Raw genomic sequence first — 17,103 nt, forward strand, 5'->3', positions numbered from 1 at the left:
AAGAAGAATCTGTCCAAGACATTTGAGTTGACACAGCAAATCTCCTCCCAGAGAGCGAAAAAAATCAAAAAGTCCACTAAAACACTAATAATTAGAAAAATGCAAATTAAAACAACTATGAGATTCTACCTCACAACCATTAGATTAGCAAAGATGACAAAAAAGGGAAAGCTTAGTGACTGAAGGTTTTATGGGGACATAGGCATACTAACATGCTATTGGGCAGGCTATAAATCAATATATTTTGGAAATCAATATGTAAATTTACCCAAAAATCACTAAACTATGCTTTCTCTTTAACTCAAGGATATCAAAGAAAGAAGAAAAGGACCTATGTGTACAAAAATATTTATGTAGCTGCCCTTTTTGTTATAGCAAAGAACCATAAAGTGGGTTCCAATAACTAGACAATAGCAGAATAAATTATTGTATGTGAATAAGAAATATGATTTACATCATAAGGAATAACAAAAGAAGATTCAAAGGAAGCAGGAAAGACTTGTGCAAATTGATATGGAACAAAATGAGCAGAAACAGAAACTATTTACATAGTAATGTTGATGAAGTCTGCCTCCTACCTCTCAATGGAGAAATCATGGATTATAGATGAAGAATGAGACTTGTAGTTCCAAACATAATCAGTATAATACAAGTTTATTTTTTGGAAGGAAGACAAGCTAAGGGGAAATGTTGGTAGAGAAATCTAGGTGCAAAATAATTTAAAAAGGAAAAAATAATGTTAATGAAACACATAAAAAATACACAACAAAGACCAGAGTGAGGTTGATAAAGTAACATAGACATGGACAAGTAACACATTGTGGGTACTACCACATTAAATTTAAATTTAAGCTAAGTTTTATATAAATTAAATTTTTCCATTTTTGGCCTTTTGTGTGTAAAAAATGTTTGGTTTTTTGTGATTTTCTAGGTTATAATACAAAACTTAAAGAGAAAAAAAATCATACATAGAATAGTAGCCATAATAATCATGGTGAAAGTAATAATAGTGGATAATAGTAGTGATAGTAGTAGTAGTAATAGTAGTAGTAATGGCAGTGGCAGTGGCAGTGGCAGTTGTGGTAATAATACTCATTATCCTCATCATGTAGTAGTAATAGATAACAAGGAGAGGTGTATGGAGGAAAAGAAAACCTCTAGGCAAAAGATGACTTGAAGAGGATTTCAGCACCTTAATCATGTCCCTATAGTTTACTACAGTATAGACTTTCCTATTAGGTGAAATTTAGGACTTTTGGTTAAGATGAGCTATTTCACTCTTGTTAGAAGAGTTTGATTACTCTGCACATTGTCTGATATATTGCTAACAATGCAACTTCTTTTATTACTGCTACCCAAATAGCATTTATTTGCTATTCTCTATGTGTCATTTTTGTGTAACTGGCATTTGATGAAAAGAGCATCAAGCCTTGGATATAACTTATCCTTCTTAGTTCTTAGTTGAGGGATAGCAATCAGGGGTTCAGATTGAACCTAAAATTATTTCCTCTAGACTAACTATACGAAAGAGAACAGCATAGATAGATATAATTCTAGCCCTGTCCTAATTCTGAGAAAAGCAGTTATCTAGTCTCATGGCCTCAATCTTCTGATCTCTTCCTGCTAGGAATCTGTCTCCCTTGGAGAAGAGTAGGCAGAGATCTCTATTCACGCCTCCTTGTGAATCCATCTTGACAGACTCATGCAGAACTACTTTTCTTTCATGGGCAACCTAGACATATATATGCACATCTTATACATAAAATATATATTTTGCCACTTCCTATCAAAGGATTTGATAGTCACAAAGAAAAATATTAAACCATTGGTTATGATCCATTTGTCACAGGTCACAATGGGTTTCTTTTTCACTACTTCAGTTTCCATCAGCCAACATCTCTTATCATGCATAATGACATTCTGCTGTGCTGTCTGAGCTGGTTCACTCTCTCTATCCATAAAATAGTCAAACATGAGATCCTTGAAGCTGTCAAAATTGACCTCCAATGAGCTCTCAAAACTCAGTATAATATCTTTCTACTTAAGAACAGCCTTACTGCTCAAAGCCTTTAGGGGCCAGCTAAGACAACTCTATGATGTTTTCCCCTGCTGGCAATTCACAATTCAGCTCATCCAGGTAATCCCTGGAGGTGTTGTTCCACTCAGCTAGTGAAAATCATAGAACTGGTATTGTAAAAATAACTCTCTGGTAAATGATCATGCAGTTTGTAAAGTTCCAGAGAGGTGAAGATGGTGTTAAACAAATTGTTTATTTTCAATTTATTCTGCAAATGCTGTATTTGTACTTAATTTTTTATATTTTGTCTCCTCCCATTAGGTTGTGAACAACTTGTGAGGATCACATGAGCTAATACTTGTAAAGCACTTCATTAGTAGCTGAAACATAGTATTATATAAATATTAGCTATTATTATAATGTCTATGATATGCAAAGAGCATGGTATCCAAGCCTGCTTTGGGATATAACAAAAATCTTTTGGGATATTCGATTATCTCTTTTTCTTAGGTTAATCTACCAGCTCAGCCCATTCACTGGGAATCACCTAATAAAATCCATAATATTCTTAATCAATCAAGGGTTTTATGTGATCTTGATTCAAAGATGTATTTTTAAAGTGTCAGAAATGACCCTTGCTCTCTGGAAACTCAATAGCCAGTTATAGCATACTCTTAGCAAGTTATCAGCTCTTAGTTGATAAATAGATGGCTTTGATTTTCATATACATCAATCTTCCTTGCTATGCCAAGATCGCCAACTCAATTTTCTTAAGCAACAGCTGCTAATATTAAAAAAAAAAAACCTCTCATAACATTTTGATTCTTGTGCAATAAATCTGAACTTTTAAAATTTGGCAGTTATGAATTTTTTTTCATTAATTGCCCCACAAAGGCACACCCTTAAATTGTTAGCCATGATGATACTTGTATGTTATCCACTCCATAAATATCATTTAGGATATGAATGTTCCTGCCTCTTATTACACTCAAAGTTAGACATAATAAATTTTTCAGCAGGTCCAGATTCTCTGATGACATAAATATCTACCATCTTTTTCAATGTTATGTCAAATACCCTTATACTTATGGTATTGAGTAGATAATACCTATAACAACTATCAAAAAGTTTCCCATCCTTGTTCTCTATCTCTCTTGCAGCTAACATCCCATGTTATACCAAACAGCTATCTAAATAATGAGGGGGGAGGTAGCAATTTATAGTTTTATGTTTTCCTTTTAGTTGTCAGTTGGTGACTTACAACTCTGGCAGAAATGTTATTATTTGTAGTTTTTTTTATCAAGTTGACATCAATCAGTAGTGGGAGGGAAGAACTTGTGATTTCTTTGGTATAGAGAATTTTCATTGACAAAGCTCCTCCTACTATTGATGCAGCTGACATCAATAACCCTGCAAATTATAATCTTAATGAGTTCCTTTGGGACACTAAAAGGGCCTTCTGAGCCTTTCTAGATATAAATAACTAGATTTAACTTTTCCCATTAAACCACTTTCCCCACTTCTCTGTACTATAATCACTATCCTCCTCAAGAGCTTACCTTTAAGAATCTTGGTATTATACTAATCATTTTAGCAACTTGATCTGGAAAGTTCTGTGTATCTAGATCACTATCTTTCTATCTTTATAGATCAAATATGTATTTAAATCTATACAATCCAATTGTTGTGGTTCAGTCATTTTTCAGTCATGGCTGACCCTTCATGACCCCATTTAAGGTTTTCTTAGCAAAAATACTGGAGTGGTTTATCATTTCCTTGTGCAATTAATTTTATAGAGGAGAAACTGAGGCAAACAGGGTTAAGTGACTTCTATGGATCATACAATTAGTAAGTATCTAAAGTGGTATTTGAATTCATGAGGATGAGTCTTTCTGACTCAGGACCCTATTTATTGTGCCACTTAGCTGCCTTTATACAATCCAATTGTGCCTGTATACACACACACACACACACACACACACACACACATATATATATATGTGTGTGTGTGTGTGTGTGTGTGTGTGTGTGTGTGTGTGTGTGTGTGTGTGATCTGTAGAATCATCAAGGCTAATATTCCTTTAGACTTCATTTAGGATATTATATAGCCAGGTCAACAAGACCTAGTAGCTAAAGAACCTAATGTTCTCTAAACTTTGGCAAAGCAAAATGATTTGTAGGACTTCATGGCCCTGAAATGAATCCCTTAAGATTCTTCAATCTGAGATCTGCTAATCCCTAACCAGAACTGCTTTTTCATGAATAGCCATGCTATCTCCACTCTCAGATCAAGTCATTCTTTAGATTCTTCTACCTCTTCACTAGGGATCTTATCCCCATGTGTATAAGCCCCTTTCACTTTCCAGCTCCTTTTTTATGTTTTGTCATCCTCTATTAGAAAGTAAACTCTTAAGGGTAGAGACCATCTTAATCACTTCTATTTGTATGACCAGGTTTTATTACAGTATCTGGCACAAGTAAATGCCTAATAAATGTCTTAACCATGTCTATATTTATATCTATAGCTAGCTAGCTATACATCCATCTACCAACTTACCTGTCTACACTATCTATAGCTATATACCTATCTATTCATCTACCTTTCTATATCTATATCGATCTGCCTACCTATCTTTTAGAGATATACTCTTGATACTGAAAATCAGATATCGAGTAAAATTTATTCAAAACAAATCTTAAGGAATCATCTTAACATTTCTGGCCAGACACGGGCCCCACTCATCTTCTGGAAGAGGGAGCCCTGAATACAGAAGTGGGAGAATTTTTATACTTTTTAGTGTGATGCTGTCCCTCCCTTCAGAGAATAGATTGGTCCGTTTCTTCTGGGTTACAATCTTTCTGATACATCTACAACATGTTTCCCTTAAATATGTATAAAACATGTTCCCTGCCTCATCATACATCCTATGTTCAAAAATGGCAGAAAACTCCTCCTCCGGGGTGTATTGTTCAATATTCAGTTAGCCTATTAAGAAGGCTAGTAGTGATTTGGTCAAGTCCAGTCATTGACTCCAACTAGTTTGGGCTGGATGGGCTATTATCTTGAATTTGTGATTTTCCACACAATTCTTTCAGATTGGCTGAATCTTCCTTCCTAACCCCCATTCCTTGTTTGCTCTAGGCTTCTATTGATCACTTAATTGTTCTATGAATTTTAACCTTCCTTAACCTCTCACATTCTGAAAACTTTTTGGTCAGTGGTACCCCTCACACACCTCAAAGCTTACAACACTGTGGAAACCCAACTTTTCAGCATTTCTCACATTATCTATCTAACTACCCTCTCTATCCATCCACTTATCTATATGTATATGTATTTTTCTGCCTATCTATCATCTATCCAGCCAGCCAGCCATATTTCAATGTATACATCCATCCATTTGTCTGTCTATCTTCTAACGCTATCTAGTTATTTCAAAAAAGACTTCAGAATCTAAGATCCTACAAAAAAATGCAGGGGCCTCCATGTCAGAAGCTTGTAATAAGAAACATGAGCTATTTTTGAATATTTTTCTGAATTCATAGGACTTGGTTAGGAATCTTCCATCCCTAGTAGAGTTTTCTGAACCCAACTGGAATATGCTATGGTGACTGTGGCCTATAAAATTTTCAATATCAGAAGCTTACAGTAGGAATCTTTGAATCTCTTTTGATGTCTTCTCAGATTCAGTGGACTAGGATTAAGGATTGGTGAAAGGGGTGTCCAATTGTTCAGGGTCCAATTGTCCTCAGGGATTCCTGAACCCAAGCAAAGCATGTTATGGTGGTATATATTATCCATTTCCCCTCTGGAGTAGAGGTCCTTTTAACCAATGGATGAAAAGGATTGACTCTTTGTTCTAAAAGGTTGTATTGAATAACTTAGTTCTGTGATACCAGAAGTAACTGGTGACAGAGTGAAAAGACTGTTAGTCCAGGAGTTGAGGAAACCTGAGTTCAAATAGAGCTTCAAACACTTGGACCCTGGACAAGCCATTCAATGTCTGCCTCAGTTCAGGAAACTGTAAAATAACAATATCACCTACTTTATGGGGTTGTTATGAAGATTAAATCAAATATTTATAAAAAGCACTTATTACTCTATGATAGGTATTCTATAAATGTCTATTCCCTTCCACTATGGTAAAAGTCTAGGACATCTCTAGAGATTATCAATTAGATTACAGACACAAAACTCATTAGATATTTTTTTCTTTCCTTATTTATCACAGCTTGGTATGAGTATTCATCCAATCTCCACTAGTTCATGATAAAAAGATATCTCCTCTGATAACTGCTTCATTCTTCTCATGGACATGCAACCTTTTCTGGAGTATCTAAAGTTTCTCAGTCAATCTTTCGTAGTTGGTAAGAGACAATAGTGTTCATCATTCATCTGTCATCGGAATTTGTCGGTAGATCCTCACTGAAGCTGTGTACAGTCTGTTGTTCCATAAACCAGTGGTCTCCAAACTCTTGATCAGGTACCTGTGTCAATAAAAATTTTTGCTCCTTCAAGTACCAGTATATACCATAAATTTATTTATAAATTATATACAGCTATTACTCATTTAACTATGTACACTCTAAAATATACAGAATGGATTTTATTTGAAATAATTTAAATGATTTAATTATGACAGATTTTTTTCTTTTAATAAAAGTTTTTATAATATTTTAGAAAAAGCATTGAAATTGGAAATTCTTCATTCTTAAAAATCACAATTTAAGGCTTTGTGATTCTCTGATTCTACAGTTATCTTATTTTGCACCTAAGTTTTAAGGGTGGTCAAACTTAAAATAAAAGATGTCTCACCAAGACAAAAAGATAAAAATTCAAAAAATTCCAAATTAGCTATTCTTACTGTACCATGACACTCATTTTTCAATTCTAACTTTCCATTGTGCAAAGGTTTTTATTGAAATTCAGCTATTAAGTTTTGATTTTACCTGATGTCATATCATTATCCTCACAAAATAATGAGGTGCTTCATTTTTACATTTTTAATAAATAGGTTCAAAACTCACTGAAACTCTTCATTTGGAAAATTTTTAACAGGTTAGAAAATTCTATTTCCAAGTTATTGTGGGTATTTTTAGTGTACCAATATGAGTAAGGCATTTATATCATATTAAAAAATTTAAAGTTTAATTTTTAAACATGCTGCTTCATTCTATTATTAGCTAACATTTCAAGGTCCAACACAGCAGTTTTAAGCAATTAAAACCTTGATTTAGGGAGTTATATGCACAATTATGAGATTCATTTTTAAGTATCTTGGATATAAACCCATATTTCAATCTCTCAGTAATTTAATATTTTGACTGACCTTGTCAGATCTGATTATATTTTCATTGTTTTTCTCTCATGATGTGGCTGAAAAAGAAAGCTTTTTGTATTAGTTTTATTTTCTTCATTTTTTCTTATTTATATAATCATTTATTATCTTCAATCTGTAGTTTCTTTGCAGGACCTTTTTATCCCATTTGTCCTTTTTGTGATGGTTAGTCCAGATTAAAATTAGATGATTTCCAAGTTGCTTTAGCCAGGCATAAGCAAAATACAACAAAACAATACACTAAAAGAAAATGAATGAGATACCACTCTCAACTCATCCATATGCTCTTTCCTCAGGATATCTCATATACCATGTATGTCACACAACCATTTGACTTTCCCAATTGAGTGAGGGTACTAGGAATAATCTATACATTAAAAATTAATAGTGCTTAATTGTTTATTTTTAGACCAAAAATATATAGTAGTTAGAAAGTCTCATGTTTTCCCTGTCTCTCATTGACTCCACTGCCATAAACTTCTCCACATCCAGAGAAGTTCTTTGTGACATATTTATCTTTGAAGTTCAAGTTTGTAAACTATTTATACATTCATTCATAGCCTTAGCTAATTCATAGTGACCAATAATTTCTTCTGAGATAATGCCATATACCTATTTAATATGCATTTTTAAATATTATTATCATGCCTCTTTATATTTCAATACATGTATAAATATGTTATAGACTCATAAATATATGTAGATAGGTAGATAGATGATAGATAGATAGATAGATAGATAGATAGATAGATAGATAGATAGATAGATAGATAGATATGGTTATGTGTATATGTGTATGCCTTCAAGGTCATCACTGAGCATTTGACAGTAGGATACATTACAAGATCTTCTGAGAGTTCATATGCCATCTGTACCATAATCACCTTCTAATCCCCATTCTTAGTTGTCCTGATTAAGGGCAGGATTTTTTGATACATGAACTCCAGCTTCTGAAGTCACTCATAGGCTTTCTGTATCTTAAACAGTATTATCAGAGTACCTCAAGGTTCAAGTATTCTTATGATTTTGGGGGATACGTGGATTAGATTCTCCAAATCATTATCTTTGAATTTGATTGCAATTGTGATGGGATTGAAACAAAGATGGCAATTTTTTTTACTAAAATATCACTTCCATCCACATATTGTCTCTCCTTTGTTTTTTTAAGTCACATAATTAATTACAGGAATCTTCTCTTCACCCTCAGTCCAAAAATGTACCCAAAAATATATTTTAAATCATCGTTGCCAACCAAATTCTAGATTTTCTATTCTCTTGTATGGCAAAGGACACAATTCCAAACCATCATGACATAGCTAAAAGAGAAGAGGATTTGGTCCTATAGAACTTGGGTTGGTATACTCTCTCTGCCACTCATTGTTTATGTATTGTTGGGCAGATCACTTATCCTCTGTGGGTCCCAATTTTCTCATCTTTAAAATAAGAGGATTGGAGCAGATTGTGTCTGAGGTCTCCTCCTGCCATGAATCTATGATTCTGCAATCCTTGGATTTTAAAGTTGAAAAATATTTTGCTAATAGAAAGATTTACCAAAAAATATTCCTTTCAGATTCTTTAATTAGAGTACTGTTTCCATGACTCATTTTCTAACAAATTGAATTTACTTTTGCAAACTCCCCCTGAAAAGCATGTTGTTTCAGGACATGAAATATTCAGCTTTCAGTTGTAGAAATGAGGAAAGTTGGCCCCAGGGTTGCTTTCTGCAGTAGGAAAGATTGGTGTCCTAACAAAAATTACAGGATATATTGCTGTATTTTCTGATAATCTGCTTGCTAATTACCAACTAATAATCATCATATCTGTCCTGATCAAGGTGTAGGGTTAAAAATTTTTCTTCTAGCCATACCTATATACTAATATAGGCCAGAAAGCATTAACTTCATTTTCTATTCTCCTTCTTTCTTTATCTTAACCCATCATTGAATCAGTTCATCTCAACACTCTCCTCTATACTCAAAATATCTTGTACCTTGTCCTCTTATTAAAATTCAGATCATGACTTGCCAATCCCCAACATTGGATTACTCCCATCCCTACTGCTTTTGCTCCTAATCACATACTGCCAAACTAAGCTGGAGAAAAATCATATAAACCATGATGCCTCGGTCCACCAAAATTTTATGTTACATAATATCCCTGATTAATTCAATATCCCACCCATGAAAGCAGCAGTTCTGAACCCCTTTCATCTCTCTGTATTGGTGGATGGCAGTTCCATACACCAGTGAAATCATAAGTTTCATCTCCTCCAAAACTCAGTGGCTCAATGGAATTGCCCAGATGATTCATGCTTTCAAACCCAAGCAAAACCCACATCCCTCTACTAACCATGTACTTTATTAACTTTGAGTGCTAGACAGTCAGGGAGGGAGAGGGAAAATAAAGATCTGGAGCTTTCATGATAAGCAGAGAGGACTCAGTTATAGCTATGTAATAAGAATTGGTAGAAAAGTATGTTTAGAGATCAGAACGTCATTGTCTCTTTTGTCTACCTGGACTTTAATGCTAACAAAATGATTGATCTGTAGAGCTACAAACTAGAGTGAGCTCCCAGCTACCACAGTGCTGCTGGTGGGACACCAAGCCCTGCATTCTTCCCCTCCATGGCACTGCCCTCAGAGGGAAAGATTGAGGTCAAGGAGCAATTAGGGAAGGTGGAGACTTGCCCAGGCTTTCAAAGTGCCTGGCCCCACGGGGTCCTTCCACCAATGGCTCTTGGTTGTACTGTACTTTTCTGGGAAGATCTGTTAACAGGTTTAATTAACTGGTGCAATATGAACCTATTGGGAATATGGCCCTAAGCAGAGATCTAAATCCAAAGATTTCTTTCTCAGGGTCAAGAATGAAAAGTGGGAGTGAATTGTTGAGTTTGGGTAGAAAAGAAGGAGGGGAGAATGTCAGCTCCAAAAAAATTGTGTCCTTCACTTCCAGGCTCAAGAAAATATATTTGTCACACTACTTTACTTAGAGTTTTTTCCTGTTTATTCTGAGTTGGCTCAAGAGACTGACTCTTTATATGCCCCATGAATTATATTCCTCTTATGAATAACTTTCAGACAGTATTTAAAGCTCCCCCTACACTCTGTATTTCCCCCTCCCTTAACCTCTATCTAGGCATTTAGAAAATATTCTTATAGTCATCTTTGTTTGGAAATAAAGACTCAAAATGAAGATGATATTATCAATAGGCATTTATTAAAAGTCTATTATATACCAGGCACAGTGCTAAACACTGGAGATACAAAACAAGGCAGATCATAGAAAAAAAAAAAAAACCAAAGAGTTCACAGTTTATTAGAACATGAATAAGAAGTCTGGAGACTTGGATCTATCCATTAGAGAACTTTATGTAAATCATCTAACTTTCTAGAGACTGTAAATTCACACATGATATGTTCACTTTTTTCCCCTTTTTCTAGTGTTCCTTTTTCTCCCTTGGTTTTTCCTTTTTGTTCTGATTTTTCTCTCCCAACATGATTCATAAAGAAATATGTATTAAAAAAAAAAGAATGTACCTGTATAACCAGAAAAATAAAACAATGAAAATAAACAAGCAAAATCATCTAACCTCCCAGGGTCTCATTTTACCTTATCTACAAAATGGGAATTATAATGTCCAGTCCTCTCCCCCATCTCACAAAACTTACAATACAAAGAAGTAGCGTGGAAAGTGTTTGTAAAATGTTCTACACAAATTTTTGTTGCTCGGGTGATGCCCTTCGTGATCCCTTTTGGGAATTTTTGGGATTTTCTTGGCAAGCATAGTAGAATTGTTTGCGATTTCCTTTTCCAGCTCATTTAACAAATGAAGAACTGAGGCAAATATAGTTAAGTAACTTGCCTAGAGTCACATATTAAGTTCTGAGGTAAAATTTGAACTCATAAAGATGTGGTCCTAAGCCCCCATTCCTAGGCAATGTTCTATTCACTATGCCATCTAGATACCCCTTGTACACTAATATGAATTGATAATCTGATATACCTTATCCTCACGGTACTCCAAAAAGTCTGAGTTTAGAGCTTTTAGTCCTAGAAATTAAGAGCACCTTTGTATGCAGCTGACACACTTTTTCCTCTCACTACATGCACAACAGCTGTAAATAATCTTTCAGAGTTTCTAAACTATAGGTTCCCTAAGAGATTTGTTGAACTCTGCTGGAGGCTGAGCCAAAATAAGTGCACCAAAGAATACTTTTTAAGTTGATTTATTTCACATTTTCCTTCAAAGAGATCAGATTACCCAGATATTATCTCATTAATTTACACAATTTTTTTTGAAGAAGAGGTCAGACAACAAGCATTTATTATGTTGTTACTCTGTGCCAGGCACAAGACTCAATACTGGGAATCCAGAGAAAGGCAAACCATATGGCCTGTGCCCTGCAGGAGTTCACATTCTAATGGGATACAATATACAATTATGTATATGCAAGATATATACAGTATAGATGGAATGTAATCTCACAGGAAAAGCACCAGCAGCTGAGAGACAAGAACAGCCTTTTGCAGAAGATGAGGTCTGAGTATGGATAGAATCCAGGGAAACTAAAAGGGAAATGTAAGGAGGAGGAATATTTCAAGAATGGGAGAGAGTTGGGACAAAGACACAGAGTACAGAGATTAAGAGTTGTGTGTTAGATTCAGCAAGAATGCCAGTTCAGCTAGTATAGAGGAGAAGTAAAAGATAAAAAGATTAAAAAAAAAAGAACGATAGGAAGGAATCCAGTTTCAAAGCTCTTAAATACCAAATATTATAGGACATTATATTTGATCTTGGAAATAATAGGGATATAGTGGAATTTATTTAGTTTGGAAGTAGTAACACAGACCAACTTTTTAGAAAAATAAGTTTTGCATCGAAGTGAAGTATGGATTAGAATAAGATTAGAAAAAGGAAAGACTTCAGGCAGAAACCTATAATAATAATGATAATAAAGTTGTAAGTTGAGACGAGTCTGCAGTAATGTGGTGGCTGGGTGAGTAGCTGGTAGATATATAGAAAAATATTGCAAAAGTATAAGGAGGGGTACAGGGAGAAACACAAGAATTTATTAAGTACCTACTATGTGTGAGTTCCCCTATGCTAAACCCTTTACTGTCCCATTTATGTAAGCAAATAGATATGGCAATAGACTGGAAATGTGAGATGATGGCAAGTAAGCCATTAATGATAATAAGCATGTTGCAAGCTTAGGTGACTGGGAGGATGACATGGTACCCTTGACAGGAATAAGGAAGTTGTGAAGAACGGAGATATTGAGAGTTAAAGATGTTCATCTTTGAGAAATCCTTTCAAGGAGTCTGAAAAGCAATTGGGACTAGAGCTCAGGAGAGTAATTAAGACTAGATGCATGTACATCCAGGAGTCATCCATACAGATATGATCATTGAATCCATGGAAGCTGCTGAGAAAACAAAGAACAAAAAAAGAAAAAGATCTTAAACAAAACTGTGGAAGACAAAGCCAATTGAAGATCCAGCAAAGGAGACTGAAGAGTAACTTGGCAGAAAGGATTACAAAGACAGAATTATATTACAAAAGCCTAATGAAGAAAGAGTTATCCAGGAGAACACTAGATTTAAAACTGGAAGGGACCTTGAAAGATATCATGATCAATAGTATCAAAGGTTGCAGAGAGATTAAGAAAGATGAGGATAAGGAAATACTAAAGCAGGGAAAGGGACCTGTGTGTGCCAAAATGTTTGTGGCAGCCCTTTTTATAGTGGCTAGAAACTGGAAAATGAATGGATGCCCATCAAATGGAGAATGCTTGGATAAATTATGGTATATGAATGGTATGGAATATTATTGTTCTATAAGAAATGACCAACAGGAGGAATACAGAGAGGCCTGGAGAGACTTACATCAACTGATGCTGAGTGAAATGAGCAGAACCAGGAGATCATACACTTCAACAATGATACTGTACGAGGATGTATTCTGATGGAAGTGGATATCTTCAACATAGAGAAGAGCTAATCCAATTCCAATTGATCAATGAGGGACAGAATCAGCTACACCCAGAAAAGGAACAATAGGAAATGAGTGTAAACTGTGAGCATTTTTTTGTTGTTTTTCTTCCCAGATTATTTTTACCTTCCGAATACAATTCTTCCTTTGCAACAACAACAAAATTCAGTTCTGTACATATATATTGTACCTAGGATATACTATAAGATATTTAATGTGTATGGGAATGCCTGCCATCTAGGGGAGGGGGTGGAGGGAAGGAGGGGAAAATTTGGAACAGAAGGGAGTACAAGGGATAATGTTGTTAAAAAAATTACCTATGCATATGTATTGTCAAAAAAATGTTATAATTATAAAATTAATTAAAAAAAAGAAAGATGAGGATATCAAAAAGGTACAGATGAAGGAACAGACATTGCCAAACTAGACCAAATTTGGCTGCCCAAAATAAAAGTAATCCTCCTAAAATGAATTGTTTTTGAAAGAAAACAAAAGTACAATTGCTAAAAGATAAAAATAACTAACAGGTTTTATAAATCCCAGATTTGGGAAGAAAAGCACTTATATTCAGACTAATATGACATTAGCCCCAGCTAATAAATGGGGGAGAGGGGAATAAGGGAAAGGGGAATGAAGCAAAAAGAGACTATGTGATTTCTTCCCAGTCAGCAACTGTGGGAGGTAGGTTTGAGGGTCAGTGGTAAATGGTGTTTACCAGGTATGAGCACAATCACACAGATCCAAAGCAGAGAGGGGGAATACTTCCTGATGTGGATTCAGCCTTAAATGATAACTTCAAAAGATTGCAGTGGAATCAATAAAGTTAAAGGGAAGCCTGATTCTAGGGGGCAGTTTAATCTATATGCCAAAAATTGTTTAATTGAAGGAGTTATAAAGATGTAATAATGTAAATAAAGATCCTAGAAATCATTGCAGAGGATTATAAAGTCCTGGTTGAGAGTTGGAAGTCATGAGTCTTTTCTTCACTGCTATCAACTGCAAGTAGGAGTTTCAGAAGAGAAAGACAGATTTTTTTAAAAGTACCATAGGCTCAAAGTATAATGTCTGACAAGAGGATTTGGGTTTATGAGTTTTGGCTTAACGCATAGTAATGACAGATCCTTGGCCAGGGAAAGAATGTTGATTAAAAAGATTTTGTTTTTCAAATTTTATTCAAAAAGATCTTCAGTGGAAAAGGGAAAGGAAAGGAGAAAATTGTCTCCATAGACCTTGCAAGGCTAGTGTTTCTTAGCAAAATAGCAAAAAAAAAAAAAGGGGGGGGGGGTCAATAATTCATGGGAGATAATATCTAATAAGAAAGCCAAAAATAAAATCCATAGCTTCTTATATCTATATAAAATGAAAAAGATAGCTTATATTTATAAACCAGGTAAACCAGAGATTCAAATGCCAAGAGGAAAATTCTCCTATCTGCCATAGATATTTGATAGCATGGGACTCATGACTGAATTTTGATTCTACAAAAGGGAAATCTTTATATTTCTAAAGGCAGAAGAGCAATGTATCTGTTACTTTGGGAAGAGCTATCCAAAACGAGAATGAACTTCCTCAGAAGGCAGTGATTTCATTATCTCTGGGAGTGTTCAGACATGACCATTTATAAGGGATTTGGCAAGGGTAGAAGATTAAGTTAGATGGCCCCTAAATTCCTTTCCAATTCTTAAAGTCTATGAGACATAGGAAACCACTGCAACCAGGTCACAGAAGCAAGGGAATAACAACTGTTATAAGGTTTTTCCTGGAAGGGGTAAGAAGCAAACAGCTGAGCCTGATCCCTTTACCAATCCTATTATTATTTAGAGCACCAAATATTTTCCCAGAGATCATAACAGTACCATGCCACCTGGTATTTTTCTTCATTTCACTGAATAATATGTCACTGAATGGAGTTTGGGGCTTTGGCTCAGTCTTGTGCTGACAAAGTAAGTTTTTCCAGGGGACTCTACAATAGAACACAAAATGATAACTACCTATAAAATTCAATTTGAAGAGTCACATATCGTGATACTTTGTCAAAAACAGGATCAATGACTATTTCTTGCATCGACTCCAATCTTTGCCTCTCACACTGGGGGCTGTTTTCTGTGCAGACACAGGTGAACCTTACTTTGGCAAAACTGAAACATAGCATTATCACCCTTTGTATAACCAGATTTTTCTCTCTAAAGTCACAAAGGCCATGCCCAGAGAATCCCACATAGAGAAAATTCAAAATATTCTATTATCCTCAACATTTTTCATATTACCTGAGGGACAGAACGGACCTCAAAGGTAATCTAATTCAGCCAATGTTCCATATTAGCATCATAAATACCCTCCATAATATCCTTAACAAATGATCATCTAGCTTCTACTTGAAGATCTCCATTGACCAGAAACTTACTACTTTCCAAGGCACCCAATTTCAATTTGGGGGTAGCTCTCATTGTCAAGATTATTTTTTATTGTGAATCAATTATCTTTTCTCTAACTTCAATCCATTGGTCCTAATTCTGCCCTCTAACAAGAAAAGCAGTGTCTTCCATATCCATATTTCTATATCTTCAAATATTTTCAAATAATCACCATATTCTCTCTAAGTCTTCTCTGATTCAGTCTAAACATCTTTACTTCTATCATATGGTATAGCTTCAAGTTCTATACTTTCCTAGTCACTTTCCTCTGAATAAGCTCCTCCTTATTAATGGTCATCCTAAAATGTAGTGTTTAGATATAGCTATCATATATATAGCTTGACATAGCATTTAAAAATTTTTAAAGATTTTATGTGGAGGCAACTAAGTAGCACAGTGGATAGAGCACTGGTCCTGAAGTCAGAAGGACCTGAGTTAAAATTTGGTCTCAGACACTTAACACTTTCTAGCTGTGTGACTCTGGGCAGGTCACTTAACCCCAATTGCTCCAGCAAAAATAAAAATAAAATAACATTGGCTTACATAGCTGTAAAAAAATTTAAAAAAAAAGATTTTATGGGTTATTTCATTTTATCCTAACAAAAAACTTGTGAAGTAGATGCTGTTTTTAAGCCTATTAATGCTGAAAGAAGTTAATTTGTACACAATTGCACCTCTAGGAAGTATGTGAGGTTAGATTTGAACTCAGGTTTCCTGTTCCTGTTCCAGCCCAGCATTTTCTCTCCTACACTTTATCTCAAAGGATTAAACAATACCCAATATATATTGCTCACTTGCTTTTCCTTTTTATACAGAAAAACTTTCATCTCTGGCAAAGGTTAGATGTTTCAGTTTTCCCATTCTCAGTGATTCAGGAGTATGAATGACTAAATGGGATGACAAACAAGATTAAAACGTTCTCTGGTTGTGTGAATCTGTTATCTGTAGAGTACTACAAAAATTACTTCATTCGGGATGACATGAACATTATCATAAATTTTGGAAACAGAAAGTGGTCAACAGTTTAGGGATATAAGACAAAATACTGCCTAGAAATAAATTACTAAGCAAGCAGGAAAATAAACAATCAATAGGGAATGAACTTTTAATAGAATACCCTAATAAGTCGTCCTTATCTCTAAATAGTTTTGCTCACTATCAGAGGAGGTGACATATTCTGGAAAGAAATGAGAGTCTTTGCTTTAGCCTAGAAACATAGAAATCCTCAAGAAGGTCCTCTTGTTATGGAGAAAAGGACCAGTATTCATCAACATAGCTAGGAATAAATGTGCTTATGCATGCATAAATTATCTAGCAAATAATACCAATACATTCAAAAGG

This window comes from Sminthopsis crassicaudata, chromosome 2 (assembly GCF_048593235.1).
Source record: "Sminthopsis crassicaudata isolate SCR6 chromosome 2, ASM4859323v1, whole genome shotgun sequence".
NCBI lineage: Eukaryota > Metazoa > Chordata > Mammalia > Dasyuromorphia > Dasyuridae > Sminthopsis > Sminthopsis crassicaudata.